Source organism: Otolemur garnettii, unplaced genomic scaffold (assembly GCF_000181295.1).
Source record: "Otolemur garnettii isolate 467f Iridium unplaced genomic scaffold, OtoGar3 scaffold00009, whole genome shotgun sequence".
NCBI lineage: Eukaryota > Metazoa > Chordata > Mammalia > Primates > Galagidae > Otolemur > Otolemur garnettii.
Window position 1 is genome coordinate 29,404,058 of NW_003852404.1, and position 19,691 is coordinate 29,423,748.

Below are 19,691 nucleotides of genomic sequence, written 5' to 3' on the forward strand. Positions count from 1 at the left end.
AAGAAAATAGGCATAAATGGGGCATTCCTTAAACTCATATAATCCATCTACAACAAACCCACAGACAATATCATACCGAATGAAGTAAGTCTGAAAGCATTTCCACTTAGCTCCAGAGTTTTTTTTTTTTTTTTCCTATCTAATAGAATAATGGATGTTTAAAGAAGATGACTTAATTTCCTATCCTGAAGAACAGGTTATGGTTTGATGGGTTAAATTTAGAGTTCTCTGTGTTTTTATGTCCTTTGGCAAGTTACAGTTGTCATATTTCCTTCTTTAGTTTTTTGTAACACAGAAATTTTATTATATGTTATTTTATTTTTGTATAATTTGTTCTTTTTAGCCCAGGCTGGAATGTAGCAATTAGATTATGAACTTCTGGACAAAAGCAATTCTCCTGCCTCATCATGCACCAGTAATTTTTTTTTTTTAATTTTTTGTAGAGACAGGGTCTTGCACTGTTACTCAGGATGATCTCAAATTTCTGGTATTAAGTGATCCTCCTACCTGGACATCCCCACAGTACTGGGATTATAGTCATAAACCACTGTGCAAGCCCACGTTTTAAATTTTTTTAAAAGAATAAATGCCATCAAAAAGATAAAAGTCATATTTTTGCTCCAGCTTTAAGGAATTGACACAGCCACAACATACACTCCTAAAAGAGAGAAGAAAGAGATGAAAGTGAGAGTAAAGCATTAGAAAAACGCAACTTTCTGTTTAGTCAGACTTGGAAAGATTTTAGCACACAATTTTCTAAAGTAAATATTCGGTTCATCACTGATTAAAACCAGCATTTGTTTTTCATATATTACTATATATAAATAACCATAGCTGAAAAACAAATCTAAAATGTAAACTTTTGATTTTGAATCTAATCTTCTAATTATCCCTGATAGTTCTATATTAATAATGTGCACATATGTAAACTACATATAATGAATTTAGACACACACACACACATCATTTCCAGGGCTCTCCGGTGGTCCTCATTGACAAGCTTCTTCAAGGGTGACTTTTTCCTTATGGTATAATTCCCATCAAAGATGAGTCTTAGGCAACATCTGATGTTTAAGCAGTTTGTCCTGGCACCACTTTTTCTGAGGGTGGAATATGGGCACTTAAGGGAAGAGTCACATCTTCATGTGCTTACATTGCTAGAAATAACGATTTAGTAAGTTTAAAGCCAATATTCAATTGTTTATTACAAGTAGTTTAGGAATTGAATTAAGAAACTGGCTGCAGAGGATGGGCAGAAGAGACCAGAGACTGGAGGGGTGTGGATCAACAGCAGCGTGGATCCATTCAGATTATGACAGCAATACTGAGTTTCTCCAGCTGTTTGTAAGAGCCACAGCCATGGTCTGGCCCCTTAAAGTCATTAAAAAAGGCATTGTTAAAGTTCCATCTCTCCCCGAGCACAATCTGGGAGGCTGCATAGCTGCTCTGTCGAGGACACTTGATGCTGGGAGTTGGAGACAGTTACAGACAAGGGGACAGACAGGCTAGAGACTAGCAAGGACGCCTTGTCTCACTGAGAGTAAACCTCTTGCCAAGGTGAGAGACAGTGTCCTCTTTTTCCTGTTTCTCAGTATGGTGTGTCCAGGCTCACCCCCGCAAATTTCCAGCTGTCTAATCACTCCTTGAGGAATTTGTGTGTGTGCTCTGAACAGGGCCTGCTTCTGGTGTCCTGCCTTTGGACTGGGTCACTCTGTTCCATGCTAAGCAAGAAGTGAATCAGTTTGATTAAAGTAACTAGTTTAAGACATAGTTTAGTTGGGAAATGCAGTAACTATGACGTAAGGGTTGACTTCCCCTACTGGATGTATGAAATAAACTCACAGCCAGCCCAGAGTCAGGGGCTTTGGGGGATCCTCACAATAAGGGGCAGAGATCTCTAGGCCCATGCTGTTCCTAAAACTTCATATCTGTGTCTGTCTTTTCATTTTCCTTCATTCTCCCATCTCCACCAAGCACTGGGAAAGAACCACTGTGACAGAACCACTGTGACGTTTGGGGCTTTTACAAGAGGGTCAGCCAGGAGCAAGCTGGTGGCACCGGCCAGATACTGTCTGGGGTCAGAAGAGTGACTGGAAAGGTCTCTCTCTGTCTCAGTGTTGAGGGTCTGAGGATTCTTCACCCCTTACTATACCTATATTGAAAGAGGGTCAGGTATGAGGTGTTTTTTTTATAAAAAGAAGTTTAAGCTGTTCTTGTAAGGGTAAGCTTTGTTTTAAAGTTCATGGTATTTGTGTCTGCTGAGGCACACAAGTACCACATTTTACAGGCACCACATTTTTACATCCCACTGTTCTAAAGACCTGGTAATTCTGGGCCCATGATGGAAATCCCCAGGCCAGATTATACTATGTTGCTGAGTAAAGAATAATGCAAGGCCCTCTGAGATGTTTGAATGGCCCCTATGGCTATCATTAATCTTATATTCACAACACGCTACTTAAAACGTATTCTACATCTGTATATAATGAGGAACAGCATAACTTTTTAAATGGTGGTCAAAAATCTGGGGGGAGATATCTGAGTATCTTCAAAAATGCCTTGGTGGTGCCTCTGAGACTTGGCACGGTACCAGAATCATGTTTTACTGGTGGCCCTGGACTCATACTAAACTCTTAATGGCTATAGAGCTGAGTTCTTAATGGGGGTGGGGGTAAGATTGCCTGGACTACACTAGGTTCTGCCTCTGGGTAACTGGACACAGGAGAACTCCAAGTGAAACAAAGAAATTACAGTCTAACCTTCCTTAGAAGAGACCAGGAGGAGTATAGCAAAGGCAATTAAATTGAGATATTGTGATTAGTCTTATGATTTTATGTTAGGTGTCAAACTTCAGTATACACAGGGTCATAAGAGTAAAAATATTTTAATAATGGAGATATTACTGCATTTTTACTGAAAAAATTATTATTTAGAATTTTTCCCAGTCTTATATTTTAAAATTCTATTTCTGAATGCTTCATTTTGAAAAGTCAACATTCATTCATTCATATACTCATTCAATCACTGTGTGTAGACCAGCCTCTGTCCCCTAGGATGACTGAGCAACAGAGCCATAAAGGAACACTGGGAAACATGGGAACACATAGATTCTTTGTGTTCTCATTTCCTTTATGCCAATTTGTAACTATTCAAGACTGTTTTATCCAGAATAATTGGGTTTAAAAGTTCAAGAAACAGGATATTCCTAGAATATGTTGGCAAAGCTACTGAGTTTTAAAGGTGTATAAATACTTACAATTCAGTGACAATTAAAATATAACTCAAAATTATGTACCTGTATTTCCCTTTGACTGTTATCACACTAAGTATGGTAACAAGTATACCACACCACTAAAATGAGTTTAGTGTTAGGATGGGAACCTGCTTTGTTGGTAGAAGTGCCCAATTGTGCTGCCAAGACCCCTATGAATCAGAATATGATTTGCAAGTCGCAATGTATTTGATATCAGCACCATGTCTTTGAGAGTCCTCTTGATGTAATCCAGGAAAAATAAAAAGTAACAGTAATGATGTTGATATTAACAGTATGTCAGGCTGTTAATAACTTCCACTCCAGCATACTAATTTACACAAGATAGGATTTGTTAGCATAATATCTCCAACAAAATGTAGAATACATTAAGAAGCTTATTAAATCATCTAAATTAACAAAGTGAAACAAAAACAATAAACCATCAATGATATGTTTTTATTAATTTGATATCTATATGAATCTCAAAGAATCAACATTTTCATTGTAGTCATTTAGGTAAGATTTGCTAAAATAACATAAGCAATCACCTACACAGGGATTGATATAAGGCAGGCTTTCAGGAAAAGAAAGGTATCAGAATATAAGATTTAAATTTTCAAATTGCTTTCTTTGGGAAATGCTCATTTGTATGAGAGTGTATTTTATTATTAAATCTTTTAAAAAGTTCTTAAATATAAAAATATTTTCTGTCATTTTTTAATGAGTGACAAGTTTCCTTTAGAATATCGAATGGCACAATAGAAACTGTCAACTTGTTCTCAGAAAATACTTGGCCAAACAAGGATGTGGGTGTAATTGTCTACCATATTACTGATAATAATAAAAGTCAGAATCCATCAAAAGAGCTATAAATGAATAAACAATTATATTTTTAATTGCTTTAGTGTTATAACTCTGGAGAAGGTAAACTTTAAATTATTGAGTATATGCTATTCAGACATAAAACTATGCTTATTACCATTTTTAGTTTTCTTGGCCAAACTAGTTCTATTTTCCTATTTTTTCCTGTTCTCATATCAGTACGTTGTATGATGCTTAACTCAATTAATTGTTTCATGGGATCCAGGATAAACACATAACTGCTCCCTTGTTTAATTTTCTGCATGAAATCAATAGGCTTATTTTTCATTCAGTAGTTAATTTCCTTTTAATACCTATGAAAGAAAAATTTTTGACAAAGTGGTGATTGTTTCTCCTATGAAACATTTTTCTCATTACATATTAACTAATCTTTACAACAATGAATTATGTGGACTAGTTGGGGGAGTTAATCAAAACTGAATAGATCAGCAAAGAAATTTATTGATCTCAAATAAATATTCATTTACTTAAAAACATTTGATTTTCAGGATAGGCATCATTTGGATTATCAATAATTATCATCACAGTATTTGATTTGTGAATACTTATCCCTGGTATTGTAGGATAGATGTTAAGGAGTGACTTTATAAAGATTTTTGCTAATTTCCTCTGTATTTTCCTATTGTATTTTAAAAATATATGTTTGGCAGGCCATGGTGGTTCATGCCTGTAATCCTAGCACTCTGGGATTCTAAGGCAGGAAGATAGCTAGAGTTCAGGAGTTCAAGACCAGCCTGAGAAGGAAAAATTAGGGCGTTGTGGTGGGTAACTGTCATTCCAGCTACTTGGGAAAATAAAGCAAGAGAATCTTTTGAACCCTAAGGATAATGATTAAGTATCCTTCTTAAAATATACATATATAAATACACATATATTTGACTAATTGTATTTTATGTTCCCCTTAGTTTTATGTAGTATAGTATTTCTCAAAGTAAATAATTCAATAATCCAATTATAAGGCAACTAATAGAAATTTTAAAAAGTAAAATGATCTGAATTTGAATTTTCAGTGAGTTTTTAGACTTGCCTAAAAACAAATTGAAGATAATTGTGTTAAGGGAATAAAACATTTCTTATAGTACATAGTACTAGTATTTTATTTTTTGGTAGTCATTAAGTTAAAGACCCTTATATTAGTACATGTTAGCTTTTCCTTGAATTTTTAATTTTCACAATTTTAATGAAATATAAATAAATTTTACTTTACTATTTTAGTGATTTTAAACAATTTCCCCCCAATGCTGAATTTAACAAAGGAATAACTTGAAGAAATGATGACTAAATATTTCTCTTTGTTTTAATGAATGATTTCATATGTTTACTGTATGCCAGGCACTAGTCCACTGCATTAAATCCTCATGATAAACTCCAAGTCGGGGCTTTTATTAGCACACAATATAGATGAGAAACTGAGGCTCAAAGTACTTAAGTAACTTTACTAAATTCAACAGCTGATAACTATAAGAGTCAAAATATGAATTTAGGCATTTTTACAGTTATCATATTCCACTAAGTGAAAATTAATCAATGGCCTAAAGAAATGAAGAGGCTAGGTAGAGAATACAGTCACTCTTGCGGCCACCACAGCCAGAGACAGTTCCATAGAATGTCAGAAGGAACTTGGATTTCAGTACATCAGTCCGCCATCTCTGTTACAGTTGAATGTAGTTCTAAATATGAACTAAAGTTCCTAAATATGAACTAAATTTCTTGTATGTATACAGGGAAATTCTATTGACCAATTCACTGATTACAGTCAGTCTTAGTCAAATCAGGAAGATTTTATGTTTTTGTAGAATTATATATTGTTTTAAGGATAATGATTGCATTATCCATCTGAACAAATACTGTTACCTTGGAAAGTGTATATGTGGTACTCTTTAAGGAATTTGATATCAGTCTATTTTCTGAAGAAATTTAATCCACCATGATTTTTTCTAAATATAGCCAACCTTCTTACCTTGTTAAACATATCTGGAATTTCAGAATAACCTTTTCCCAAGAACACACCCAGCTTCATAATTTGGCAATAGTCATGCCTAATTTAATAGCGTGAACGTAACATACAGAACACTCAGTTAAAAATAAACGCTTTCTGTGTTACTTGTCTGGTTCCCTCATCATGAGCACCACATTTGGTACATCAATTGTTATATTATCTTCCCTAGGTAGTTAGCACCAGGATTTTCAAACTAAGGAGATAGTTTGTATTTATTTTGTTTGCTTTTTGCGGAACAATTTTGGGCTTGACTTTAATAGACGTCTCCAGAGATAAGATGGGCCCAAATTTAGTAAATTCCAGATTTACGAGACCACAAGGAATATTAGTTATAGGACTTCTCAGTAACTTCACTGTCAGATATTCCTGCATACACAGGATCACCAAGATTAAATAGGTAGATATTTCATTTGGGGACATGCTAATCTACACCAATATAGTCAAAAGTGTTTTTAATTCAGGATATTTTCAAGAATCGTTAAGGAATGAAAACCTACTATATTTTACTGTCCATTAATTCCATGCTTCTAAAATGTTTTTAAGTCTTGGGACGGATTGAAAAATAACAAAATTTATATCTCAAAGTAGGGTAGATAGATAAAACTACTCGTGGCTAGAAGCTAGAGATAGGTCTAGAGAATCTATCCTCTTTAAGAAGGGTTGAGGATAAACCATAGAGGTGACACCTCGAATCACCCTCCCTCCACCCATTCCGCTCCTCCCCTCCCTCTCCTCCCCCTCCCCATATTCTAAGGCTAAAATTAGATTATATCTTTCCTATGTAAGTTATAAATTGGTTTCATAATAGGGCTGTGTACATTTGATACTTTTTTCTCCCATTCTTGAGATACTTTGCTAAGAAGAACATTTTCCAGCTCCATCCATTTAAACATGATACAAGGAATCTTTCTAAAAGTAGAATACAAACATCTTAACACAATAAGAAAATGACATGAAGGCTACGTTAACCAGTTTGATGAAAATATTTCAAATTGTATGTGAAAACACCACACTGTACCCCATGATTGCATTAATGTACACAGCTATCATTTAATAATAATAATAAAAAAAGAAGGGTTGAGGAGATTTTTATCACTGTGCCTGTCAGTCACAGTAGAACAATCTATGGTACACAAGGAAACTAAACACCAACTTGAACAGTGTGGTATGTGACAGCTCTCTGTTCTGATCTATCGGAATACCACTTTCGTGCAATTAGATGTACCATCCTACCTTGTGGGCAGTAGAATTTTTTGCCCTGTGCTTATCTGTTGGCATCGATGTCTCTGAGTTATTTGAGTTTACATAGAGTTATTATTATTGTATTTTCAAATACTTAATAAAGGCTCATTTTTAATATAAGTTTAATCTTAGTATTTTGAGAAAGCTGTCTGAAAGTAGAAATTTCTTCCAATATATTTGGTATACAATTTGCTATCTGCTGTGTAAGTTTGTAAAGGACATACCGTCACTTAATTTGCCTAGATAATTTGAGTTTTGTAGTTTTTTTACTGGATACTGAAGCCTCCAGCATATTGTAGCAAATACAGAGGCGTTCAAAATCATTTGGAGGAGAGTCTTCTAATTTGATCCCATTGAGAGCAGTCTTCTTTTACACATAAACTTAGATAGATTATACTTTCAGTGTAAAATTCAAAGTTTTTTCTCTCCTGTAAATATTGTAGTCATTTTGTGTGTAATATTTTATTAGAGTATACTCAAACATTTTGATTTGGTCTGTTTAATATAAAATCGTGGTTTGGATTATTTTTGCAAGACAATTCATAATTGAATGAGCTATTTCCTGTTTAAATGTAGAGTCTAGAGGACAGTTGTGACATTTTGCAATTGTTTCTCATGATTAATTGAAATAAGCGTAGGAAGGTGAAGCTTCTTTCCAACTGTGACTTCTCTGTTGGAGAGATCTTTCTTAAATTGCTCACAGTTGTTCTTCTATTTGTCTTTTCATGTAAAATCATTTTACAAACAACAGTGAAAGTTCAGCCACCTACCATGTTTGAGGTCTACAAAATAATTCATGTCTTTTCTTGGGAACCAGAACAATTTTCAGGACCAACTATCACGTTTTAAAATACAGAGGAAACAGGGTGACACCTGTGGCTCAAAGGAGTAGGGCACTGGCCCCATATATCAGAGGTGGTGGGTTCAAACCCAGCCCTGGCCAAAAACTGCAAAAAAAAAAAAAAGAAAGAAAGAAAGACAGAAAAGAAAAGAAAACTGTGTAAAATACAAAGGAAACAAGCATATTTCTAAGCCATTATTCTAGTTATTTTATAATTTTTCATAAACTTAGCTCCTACAGTAAACATAGATTATTATACGTTTCCTGAAGTTTGCATACTACTCTCAACAATCTTGTCATATTGAATATGATGGTGTGAATGTTTGTTTCTGCTTAAAATCACCTTGAACTGAAACCAGAAAGATTCTTAATATTTAGGTAAACTCAGACCAGGCTGGTGGTAGTGGGGATAATCAGAAATAGATAGAAGCTAAAGAGATTTTAGAAGTTCTGTAAAACTTACTTATGCGAGAGGTGAGGACATGGAAAGACACCAGGGATCTCTACCTTGAACAATTTAGTGGGTGGGGTGCTGTTTCCTGATGGTAAAGAGTTAAGGACAACAGATACGTGGCATATGTGGGGAGGGGGTGAGGTGGAGAAGAAGTTGAGTAGTTAAGTAGTTCATTGTAGGTGTTTAAGTTTGAGATTTTTTCAATAGATCTACATGGCAATGTTACATGATCACATGAACATGGAAGTCTGAAACTTGTCAGCATTGCTGAAATTGCTTTTGAAATATCTGCTCTTTCCTTCTGCATGCAATCTTTCTGACCTCCTGTAATGAGTTGGATTTTCATTTTCTCTGTCCACAGAGCACTAAGTGATTACTGCATTTGTTAGCTTATTAAATATACCATCTGTATGTTAGTGGGCCCCTCTAGACTGCTTTCTTGGAAATAAAATGTCCCTACTATAGCTCCAAGTGCATAATAGGAACTCAATAAATGTCTCTTTCATGCATGAACGAATGAATAGATAAATGGATTAGAGACTTGAACAAGACATGTATATTTGTCTTTTCTCTCTACAAAAGACTGATAGCTGGTTACAGACAGAGATCTTGTCTTAATCTTCTTTCAGATCCTTTGAGATGTGTAACACTCTAATGGACATTAAATAAATACTCATTGATTCATGGATATTAAAGTGAGATACACTGGATCAGTCGAACAGTTCCAGAATGTCTGCTAAAAGTCATGTAGCTTACTTGATTCTTCTTTGTACTTCGTAAGAAATATTGAGAGAGAGAAAAATGCATTAATATACAGCGAGGGTGACTAGGATAAAGATGTAAATCTAGAAACAGCGTTTGGGCATAAAGACAAAAAAAGTCTAGCAATAACTTTTATAACTAAAGTTATATTTTGTAAATTCATTTTAGTGAAAATAATCTAATTACCATCATAATTTGTACATAATTTGCATAGATCTAAGTATTCTGTATTGTATTTAATTGATTTACCCCAACTGGAAACCTCTCTCCTTATAGCCCCATCATCTAACATATCACTTGGTACAGACAACATTCAATCAATTCTTTTTTTGCTGAATGAATGACGCACACTCCCAATAATTACTTTTTTCAATCCCCTAATTTGACATTTATATAAAATTTATTCTGAAATTAAAAAGAAATCTTATAAAGGGATAGCATTTAAAATTTCAGCATAAATTTCTGTGTGTGAGTAACAACTCTTAAAGCTCCAGCTGGGCTGATGATTTAGCTTTTAAGCAATCTTTCTTTAAAAATGTTTTCTCTGCAAGCATTGCCTTAGAATATCAATAGTAATTAAAACCGTAAGTGGACGTTCTAGATGACTGAGCAGTTGAAAAAGAGCCCTTACCCATCATAGACAGGAAGGAATTCATATTTTCCATATAATCAGTAGTGTAGATATTAAAAGGGGCATCAGAGGCCAAGAAGTGCAAAAGCAACAAGAATCAAAAAAAAAGGGGTGGCGTCTGTGGCTCAGTGAGTAGGGTGCCAGACCCATATACTGAGGGTGGCTGGTTTAAACCCAGCCCCGCCAAACTGCAAAAAAAAAAAAAAAAAAAAAAGATCAGAAAATATAAGAAATAATGATAAGGAACAGGACATTTATTTATTTTAAGTATTTCTGTGTTTTAATTTTTTAAAAATAAAAAATTCAAAATAATAGCCAATTAAGAAAGTATATCAAGGCCTTAATATTATTAAATTATAAAATATATGCCAAATAATTCTCTTACCCTTGTGGTTTATTAAATTGCTAGAATGGCTTGACTGAAAAGGCCTTGGAATTCATTTGTCCAACCTGTATATATGTAATACTTCTATAAAGAGAGACAAAGTGAGTCAGAGGAATGTAAAATGCTTTTTTAATCAAACAAAAATTAGAAAAAACAGCTATGAAGTGGAAAAAAATTACACTTACACAATTGTTTAACAGAAATCATGAGAAAATACAGTAGTTTATTTAGATCTCTTTAATAGGAAATTGAGAATGAAGGAAATAGCAAAGGTAAATACTATTGGTATGATGATAAAAATGATAAAAGTGATTGAAATTCCAATTTTAGAAAAAGACAGAATAATCTATTCTGAATCATTGCTCAAAGCCTGACTTTTCTATGTGCCCACCCTTTCCTTTATATTTAGTAGATGTTGAAATGTGCACATTTAAAAAATACCCTTGAGCTCTGTGGTGACACAGTGATGATCTAGTGCCCATCAAAGACCTTACGACCAGGAAAGGCAACAGGTGCATACGTCTGCTGACTGTAGAGGTTCCCACTACCTGGCTCCAGGATATAGTAAGACATGATGTTGTATTATACATTTTTAAAAAACAAAAAAAGATTTACAAAAAATATTTACTTGTTTGTTTATCCTAGCCATTCTCAAAGTGTTTATAAAAATAATGTGTGTGTACAACATATCCAACTGTTGTACTTTTTTATTTGTCATTTGACACTATATACGAAGACTTTAGTAACTCTCCACATCGACCTAGAATATTCTGCCTGTGAACACAGGGTACAAAATTTACCAAATGTTTTGTTGTAAGTTTACATCTTAGATCCATGGGAAACTTCATCAGTCTTCAACAAAAGTCCCTTGCCTTTCACCACACCTAAATATCTGGATAACCATGATATCCCACTCAGCTTGCTGCTTGGTAAACAGAAAGTCCTATAATGCTTTGTTTTCTTTTGGACTACTGGATGGGTCTGGGACTGATGAGTCAAATGATATTTCTATTTTTAGTTCTGAAGAAATCTTCATACTGTTTTCCATAGAGATTATATAATTTACATTCCCATCCACAGTCCAAGAGTGAGGACTTCAAAAGACCACACTTAAGAACCTAGAAGGATACAAATGGCCCCAAGCCCACAGATTCACCACTCCTGTGTAGGGAGCCAACCCTCGTGTGACCCGTGAGTGTCCCTAATACTTCATAGTGATGTGAGAATGATGAAAATAATAAAAGACAATAGACACAGAGTAGAATTTGGGCCCAGGAGCTCAATGCCCTTCGTTAAAGAGACAGCAAAAACCTTGAACTCCAGATGCACTTAGTTTTTATTATTTCTCTTGATTAGTTAATGGGTGTTTGCAATTACAACAACATACATCATCTCTGGGGTTTCTGCTGCCCTAATTCTGGATTACCCACCTAATAACCCTTTAGCTATTTTTATTACTTTTACTTTTTTTTGGAGACAGAGTCTTACCATGTTGCCCTCGGTAGAGTGCCGTGGTGTCACAGCTCGCAGAAACCTCAAATTCTTAGACTTAAGTGATTCTCTTGCCTCAACCTCCTAAGTAGTTGGGACTACAGGTGCCTGCCACAATGCCCAGCTATTTTTTTTTTTTGTAGTTGTCATTGTTGTTTGGTAGGCCTGGGCTGGTTCAAACCCTCCAGCCCTGATGTATGTGGCCAGCGCCCTAGCCCCTGAGCTACAGACTCTAAGCCTACTTTTACTTCTTAAGATGCTTACCAAACACAAACAGGATTAAAGAAAACAAAGGAAATGGGAGCATGGACTGTGGAGCTAGATGCCACCCGGTTAATCCTTTGTTTCCTGCAGGGGCAGATTAGTTGATGACTCACTCATCTTCCAGAGCGGGGTGGAACAAAGCTGAATCCTCTTATCATACCCATAAGATGCCACAGTACTCTGGCAACAGAGTCCAAGCAACAGAGCAAGACTCTGTTTCAAAAAGAAATTTAATTTTCTTTACTAGAGTTGAGTGGCCATTGATAGTAAGGAAATCGAACACTTGTGTTGTTCCACTTAGGCAGACATAAATATAGCACCTTTCTTCTATATAACTCATTAGCCTATTATTGCATCAGTATTTTATGTTTATTCGTTTCAGAAATTTGTGTTAATCCATTTCATCTCTGAATGTTCAGGTGCTAACACACATTCTATATTTATTATAAAATAAAGCAGCACACATTTAGTTAACTACTCTGTATTCTTTCAAACAGTTTATTGAATTTTGGCCAGTTTCTCTTAACTTGCTATAAGAATGATTTATTTACTTACCTAATTCATCGAATCCTTTCCTCATTGTAATGGATTGCCTTAACCTATATGCTACTTATTATTTCTTCAGGAACATGATAGACTGCTTAATATTTGTGTTCTATACCATTAAATTACTATCAGAAACATATTCAATAATTATAGGCCTCAACATATTATGCCTAGTAGTAAGTTGGTTGGAAATGAGAAGATGGAAAATTTGAGATGATTTAGGTTTTTTTCATTAAATAATATATTTAAAATGCTCAATTTAATTAACTCTTGGAATTCTGTCATGCTTGCACAGGGGCCATGCTCATCCTCTCTGTATCATTCCAATGTTAGTATACGTGCTGCTGAAGCGAGCACAAAACTCTTGGAATTCTGAAATAGCAAAACAAAGAAATATTTTGTTAGTCTGTATTATTATAGTAAAAACCAAAAGCTTATCTATAAATCACATTTAGGACAAATGAAGAGACAATGCTTGGGAAAGTAAGAAAAAATTGCCTGTTCCTGTGGTTTTGTGTCAGGGACGGACAGGCAAGTCAGGCTCCTGTGATAACATGCAAGACATTTTCTGGAGGATGTTCTCTTAGTTCAGGCTGCTGTGACACAGTGTCACAAGCTGGTTAACTTATAAACAACAGGAATTTATTTCCTACAGTTTCAAAGGTTGACAGTTCAGGACCAAGGTGCTGGCACAGTTGGGTTCTGGGGGGGGGACTCTCCAATAGCTTGTCCACTGCTGTTTTCTCGCTGTACCAACACGTAGCCCAAGGAGGGCAAGTCAGCTTTCTGGGGTCATTTCCACGGCAGGTCTAATCTCATTCTTGAGGGTTCCATCCTTGTGACACAATCACCTTCCAAATACCATCACATTTCAACATATTTTGAATTTTGGAGGAATACAAGCATTTAGCTCCTTGTAGAGGTTAAAGCTCAGGTCAAAGACAAGGTAAAATTAAAAAGCCAAGCAACCAGACTCGCTTACCTTGGGTGCTTATAGGTAATGAGTTACAAAGTGGGAAGAATCAAAAGCTAACTATTGAGTCGACCATTAACTTTCAGTTCTAATTATTTTACTTGGTTTTGTGTTAGCAATGGAGAAAAACCTGACAGCCCGTTGATGGGAAATAAACATGTTTCGGTTGTAAAATTGTAGCGTGGAGCCTCCCATAACATCTCTGCCTTTAGCTATAAGAAGGCTTAGTGTCTTTTACTAAAAGTGAAATATTCTGATAAGTTGTGATAGCATATGCTTAACTGCTAATGAATAGAACCTCTGTGTCTTAATACTGCATTTGATGAAACATGTTAAAAGATAGATCGTTCAATAACCCCTGAGGAATTATAACTTTTGTTTATTCAATTATATTACATTTAACACAATTTTCTTGTTATAAAATGCCATCTGAACATCCATTATCATTCAGACACAAGCACTTCAATGAGAACACTAATGGGCTTAAATTAGTAAAAGTCAATGGCTTTCTAAAGTAAACTAACATTGCAGAATTACTTTTCCAAAATATATAAAGCAGTATCATTTGAGCCTATAACAGAAAAAAAAAACATGAATAAAACTGAATTCAACTCACATATTTCATTCACATATTTTACTTGTATACTGCCCCCAAGGAAGCCCAGATGGCTGAAATGTTGGCAGGTTTCTGCACCTGCAATGATAATAAACTACTTGTTATTACCTGAAGTACGTGAGTTGAATGCAATTACACTTTACTCATGGCTATGTGCACTGGCAGGTCAACAGTTTATATTGTATTTTTATAGGATTGGCAAATGTTCCTTGCTGGACTTAGCTGAGTTCACCTTTTGCAATAGAATGCCAAAGGCTACCCGAGCACCTTCGTGCCGACACATTAATCATTCACCTGAACTTCACATAGAGGGGCTTATTACTGCTGTGATATGTATGTATAGATAAAAATCCCTATTGTCATTTTAGTTTCTTTTTTTCCACGTTTAAACATAATTGGGAAAATATACATGCTATCTTGTACTTGTCTAAGTGACATAATAATTTTCCTGTTATAAAAGCTTCTTGCAAATTGCTCTCACTTGACAACTAGCCTCCGCCCCCAGATACTCCTCACCTTGTTGTTTTTTCCTCTTCTCTAAATCGAATTGCAATCATCACTTTCTTAGGAATGCTTTTCCTGACTTTTCTTGGTGTGTAGTTGCTTATAGTACATGTTGTCAAAACACCCTAAACATTTCCTGTGTTGTACTTTTGTCAGGTTTTATGTTATTCTTATTTGCATGAATTAAAAAGAAATTAGTGGAATTTTAGTTGGAATTGTGTTAAACTTTAAGGAACTATTGCCGTATTTATAATAGCCATTGTGTTCATTCTACGAGTGAATTGTTCATTTAATTTTCCTCTCATTTCCATTTAATCTACTCAAGTATTAGATTTCGAAAAGCACATACTATTTCTAAGTTATTTTTATTAGTATTTGAGTAAATCTTTTAACTTTTATATCGTGAACTTCTTTGAATTTGTATACTGTGAGACTGTTGATATCTATGTATTTATTTTGAAATATAGAAATGTGATTAAGCACCATAAATAATTTCAATACATTCTTTTGGATACTGCTTACACTTAGTATGAAATCCATCCATTTATTCAAAATTATTTCTTGATTACATATTATATCCCACCACCCGTTCTTCTCAGGAGGCAAAATGGGAAAAAAAAATATCAAAAATCTTGGACTACATGGAGCTTATAGAAGTGGAGGGATCAGAGAGTAAGATAAATAAGTAACATTTATGTATATTATTTTATATGGTAATTTGTTTTATGGAGAAAAACTAAACAGGAATGAGATACTTTGGGGGGATTTTTAATATTAATTTGTGTCTTAGTCTTGTTTGGGTTGCTATGAAAAAATATAACAAACCAGGTAGTATATAAAAAAAAAAAAAGCTGATTTCTCTCAGTTTTGGTTGTGGAAAATTCAAGACTAAGGTGCTGACATATTCAGTGTCTCGTAAGGTCCTGCCTTATTGCTTCTAGATGGCACCCTCTCTGTGTGCCTCTCATGATTGGAGGAACTTTTGAGTTATTGGGGGCATATTTTATTAGGGCACTAATGCAGAGCCTTCTTATGGGGTTAGGGTTTCCACATGTGAATTTTGAGGGGACACAAACATTCAGGTAATAACAACTAGGATGATCAGAAAAGTCCTAAAGGAGAGAGAGAACGTGTTTTGTGGTTGTCAGGGGCAAAAGTATCACAATGTAGATGTGTTAGAGCTCTGAAAAGTGAGAGCGTAGCTGCTGCCGTCTAAGAGCTGCATTGAGGCTAGTGTGGCTAGTGGAGAGTGAGCAAGGGAGAGAAGTGTGATCACGGGTCACAGAAGTAGTGGTGAGAGAAGCAGATTGTGCAGAATCCAGTAGACCATTATAAGAACTTGGAGTTTTACAGTGAGTAGGACTAAAGACTATTGGAAAGACTATGTCTGAGCATAAGAATGATATGAGGTGTGGGCGGCCCTGTGGCTCAAAGGAGTAGAGCACCAGCCCCATATACTAGAAGTGGCAGGTTCAAACCCAGCCCTGTCCAAAACTAAAAAAAAAGCAACAGAATGATATAAGCTGATGTTTGGCAGAATCACTCTGGATGTTGGATTGACAATAAGCTATAGGAGTAACCAGAAAGATCAATTTGGAGTCTCAATAATCTCAGTGAGAGATATTTGTGTCTTGAAGTAGGAAGTTAGCAGGAGAGGTGGTAAGAAGAGGTCAAATTCCTGCTATGTAATTAGAATCAGAGCTAAAAGCATTTGTTAACTGTTAGACGTGAGGAATTAAAGATGATGTCATGGTTTACGGCCTGTGCAAGGATGGAGTTGAGGTAAAATGGGATGGGGAGGAGATGTTGTGGAGGACGATTAGCAATCCCGTTTAGAACATGTTAATGCCCATCAAATGTTCAAGTGAGTACGTGAAGATGTATGTATCCTCTGGAAATCAGACTTTATCCTCTGTGGCCTGGACAGGTATAAATATCTGAGAAAATGGTTACACATTTTAAAATACTAGCTGATGTTTTACTTATTAGATTTTTTGTTAATTGTGATAGTAATAAGAGAAACTCAACTTAAGAATACTTATTTGTCAGATGCTGAGTTATAATGATTAATAATGCACATCTAGTTCTTGACTTTATCCAACTTAAAATATATTGGAATGAATAAAATATTTTACATTTGCTATAATTTATGTTTCTTTTAATAAGTGAGTATAGTTTAATTCAAAGCTGATAATATCATAAAAAGTCAAAAGTAGCTTGAAATAAAATTCAATATATTTTTCTGGGTATATTATCAAAAACATATATATTTACCCTCATCGCTCACGCTAGGTGGACTTTTTTTTCTGTGGGTCAACCCAATCTACTCCATGCTGCACAATTGCAATAATTTTCATTAATAAGTAGCATGAGCAAAAAATTAATTATGTAAGTTATTCATTGCTTGTTAGAGCCATTTTTACTTTGGTCAGAGAAACAACTTTGATCTGGATCCTGTATATTTTATTCTCAAAACTTTCTTTAGATAATGATGTCTCATGTTATTTCAGTGAATTCATTCTCACTATTTTATTTAGCGCTAAGACACTAACTATTGTAGTTCTCATAATTAGAATGCTTCTTATTTTCCTTTTAATTACTCCACTGCTATTTATTTCTGAATGCTTATCAAGAAAGTACAATTTTATAATACCTTCATAAAAGCAGTAGACAAAATCTCTCTCCCTAGATAACTCCAAACAGTTTGGTATCCTTTATATTATACATTTTTTGTAGAACATTGGAGCTAAAATCCTAGAGAAAGTTTTTGAGTCACAATAATTGAAATACATTTTGAGACTATTTCCAAGCTTGTGAGAACATAATCCGTATTAAGGGAATGGTGACAATATTAGTTTCCAAAATGAAAACAACATACATGTATATGTTAATGTTTATTCGGTCTAGAATAATCATAGTAACTCAAATTTTGCATTAAATAATTATAATTTTCAGTTAATCCATTAATGACCCATCATTTATGAGTAATGCCAAATTTTAACTTTATAGAAGTTCATAGGGGCCACTGGACATCAAACTACTTGTAATAGATTATTTTTTCTTTTTCTTTTCTTTTCTTTTCTTTTTTTGAGACAGAATTTTTTTTTTTTTTTTTTTTTTTTTGAGACAGAGCCTCAAGCTGTCCCCCTGGGCAGAGTGCTGTGGCATTACAGCTCACAGCAACCTCCAACTCCTGGGCTCAAGCGAGTCTCTTGCCTCTGCCTCCCAAGTAGCTGGGACCACAGGCGCCCGCCACAACGCCCGGCTATTTTTTGGTTGCAGCTGTCATTGTTGTTTGGCGGGTCCGGGCTGGGGATTCGAACCTGCCACCTTAGGTATACGTGGCTGGTGCCTTAGCCAGCTGAGCTATAGGCGCCGAGCCTGAGACAGAATTTTACTTTGTTACTCAGGCTAGAATGCTGTGGCACCCTCATAGCTCAAGCAACCTCAAATTCCTGGGATCAAGCATTTCTCCTGCTTCAGCTTCATGAGTAGCTGTGACTATAAGCACCAGGATGCCTGGCTAGTTTTTCTATTTTTAGTAGAGATGGGATCTTGCTCTTGTTCAGGCTGGTTTTGAACTACTGAGCTCAAGTGATCATCCTGCCCTGATCTCCCAGAGTGCTAGGATTGCATGTGTGAGCCACTGCACTTGGCCCAATAAATTATTTTCTTATAAGATGAACTATATGGATGGAGTGACATATTTAGTAATCCAGGTAAAATATAAGGATGGCTTAGTCCATGGTAAAACCAGTATAATACAGGTGTGATAAATAGTGAATTTGAATTTTGATTATAAAACTGTCAGCATTTGCTGATTTCATACCTACTGGGTAAAAAGTTAAAATGGAGGCATAAAAAGAACTCAAAAGTTGCTTTGCCCAAGAAACTGGATAGCTGGAGTTTTTAGAGGTGTAAAAAACTGAAAGATATGGTGTGGAGAACTCTGCTTTGAATATGTTAATTCTGAAGTGATTATTAGGTATTCAGTAGAAGCATCAAGTCAATTGAATACTGGGTCATGGGTTAAGAGAAGATAGACGTTCAGGCAAGAGATGTAAATATGGCAGCTGTCAGTGTATCGATGGCATTGAACCCAGGAGAGAGGATGAAGTCATTTTATATGCAGGTATAGGCATGAGTCAGGGAGTAATCTGAATTCTATTTAACTCAAGTGTGTTATGCCCAAGTGAATATGCTGAAGTAAACAAGAGGTGAGGAAGATGAGAATGAGTGTAAGGCAGTGCTGTGGTTGGCGTGTCCCCTTTAAACACAACTATAGCCCAGAATGAAGGAGGGAAGAAGAGGGTGAGAAGGGAAGGGGGAGGCCAGTTGGAGGGAGAATAATCACGGGACCTCACCGGTTGTGCATAATGCAAGGGTCCATGCCAAATCCATTAAGAGTAGACTATAAATGTCTTAATGCAACAAGTAAGAGAGGCGAAGGCTATGTTAACCAGTTTGATGTAAGTATTCCAAATTGTATATAAAATCAGCACATTGTACCCCATAGACCCATTAATGAACACAGTTATAATTTAATAAAAAATAAAAAAATCATATTGAGATTTAATTGTCAATGTAGTGGTATTTGGAGGTGAGGCCACAAAGAGGTGATTAGGTCAAGAAGGTTCTGTGTTCTTGAATATATCCATGCCCTTGTCACTGTAGCAGGTGAATTATCCCAGGAGGTTGACTCCCTTTATTTTATTTCTGTCTTGCGTGCTCACTTGCCCTTCCTTCTGCCTCATGTAGCAAGAGGCCCCCACCAGGTGCTGGCACATTGATATGGGACTTCCCAATCTCCAGAATGATACCTCTTTTAATAAGTTCTCTAGGCTGTGG

At 35.4% G+C, this 19,691-nt stretch overlaps 1 protein-coding gene and 1 non-coding gene across 3 annotated transcripts in view; one reads left to right on the forward strand and one right to left on the reverse strand.

Annotated features, from left to right (window-relative positions):
• The window catches only part of CADM2 (cell adhesion molecule 2), a 1,018,247-nt gene that overhangs the window by 824,465 nt on the left and 174,091 nt on the right, over positions 1-19,691 (forward strand). The window lies entirely within an intron of this gene.
• On the reverse strand, positions 12,997-13,107 carry LOC111723272. Its single transcript, XR_002771848.1, has one exon. It is a non-coding gene; the product is annotated as a U6 spliceosomal RNA (small nuclear RNA).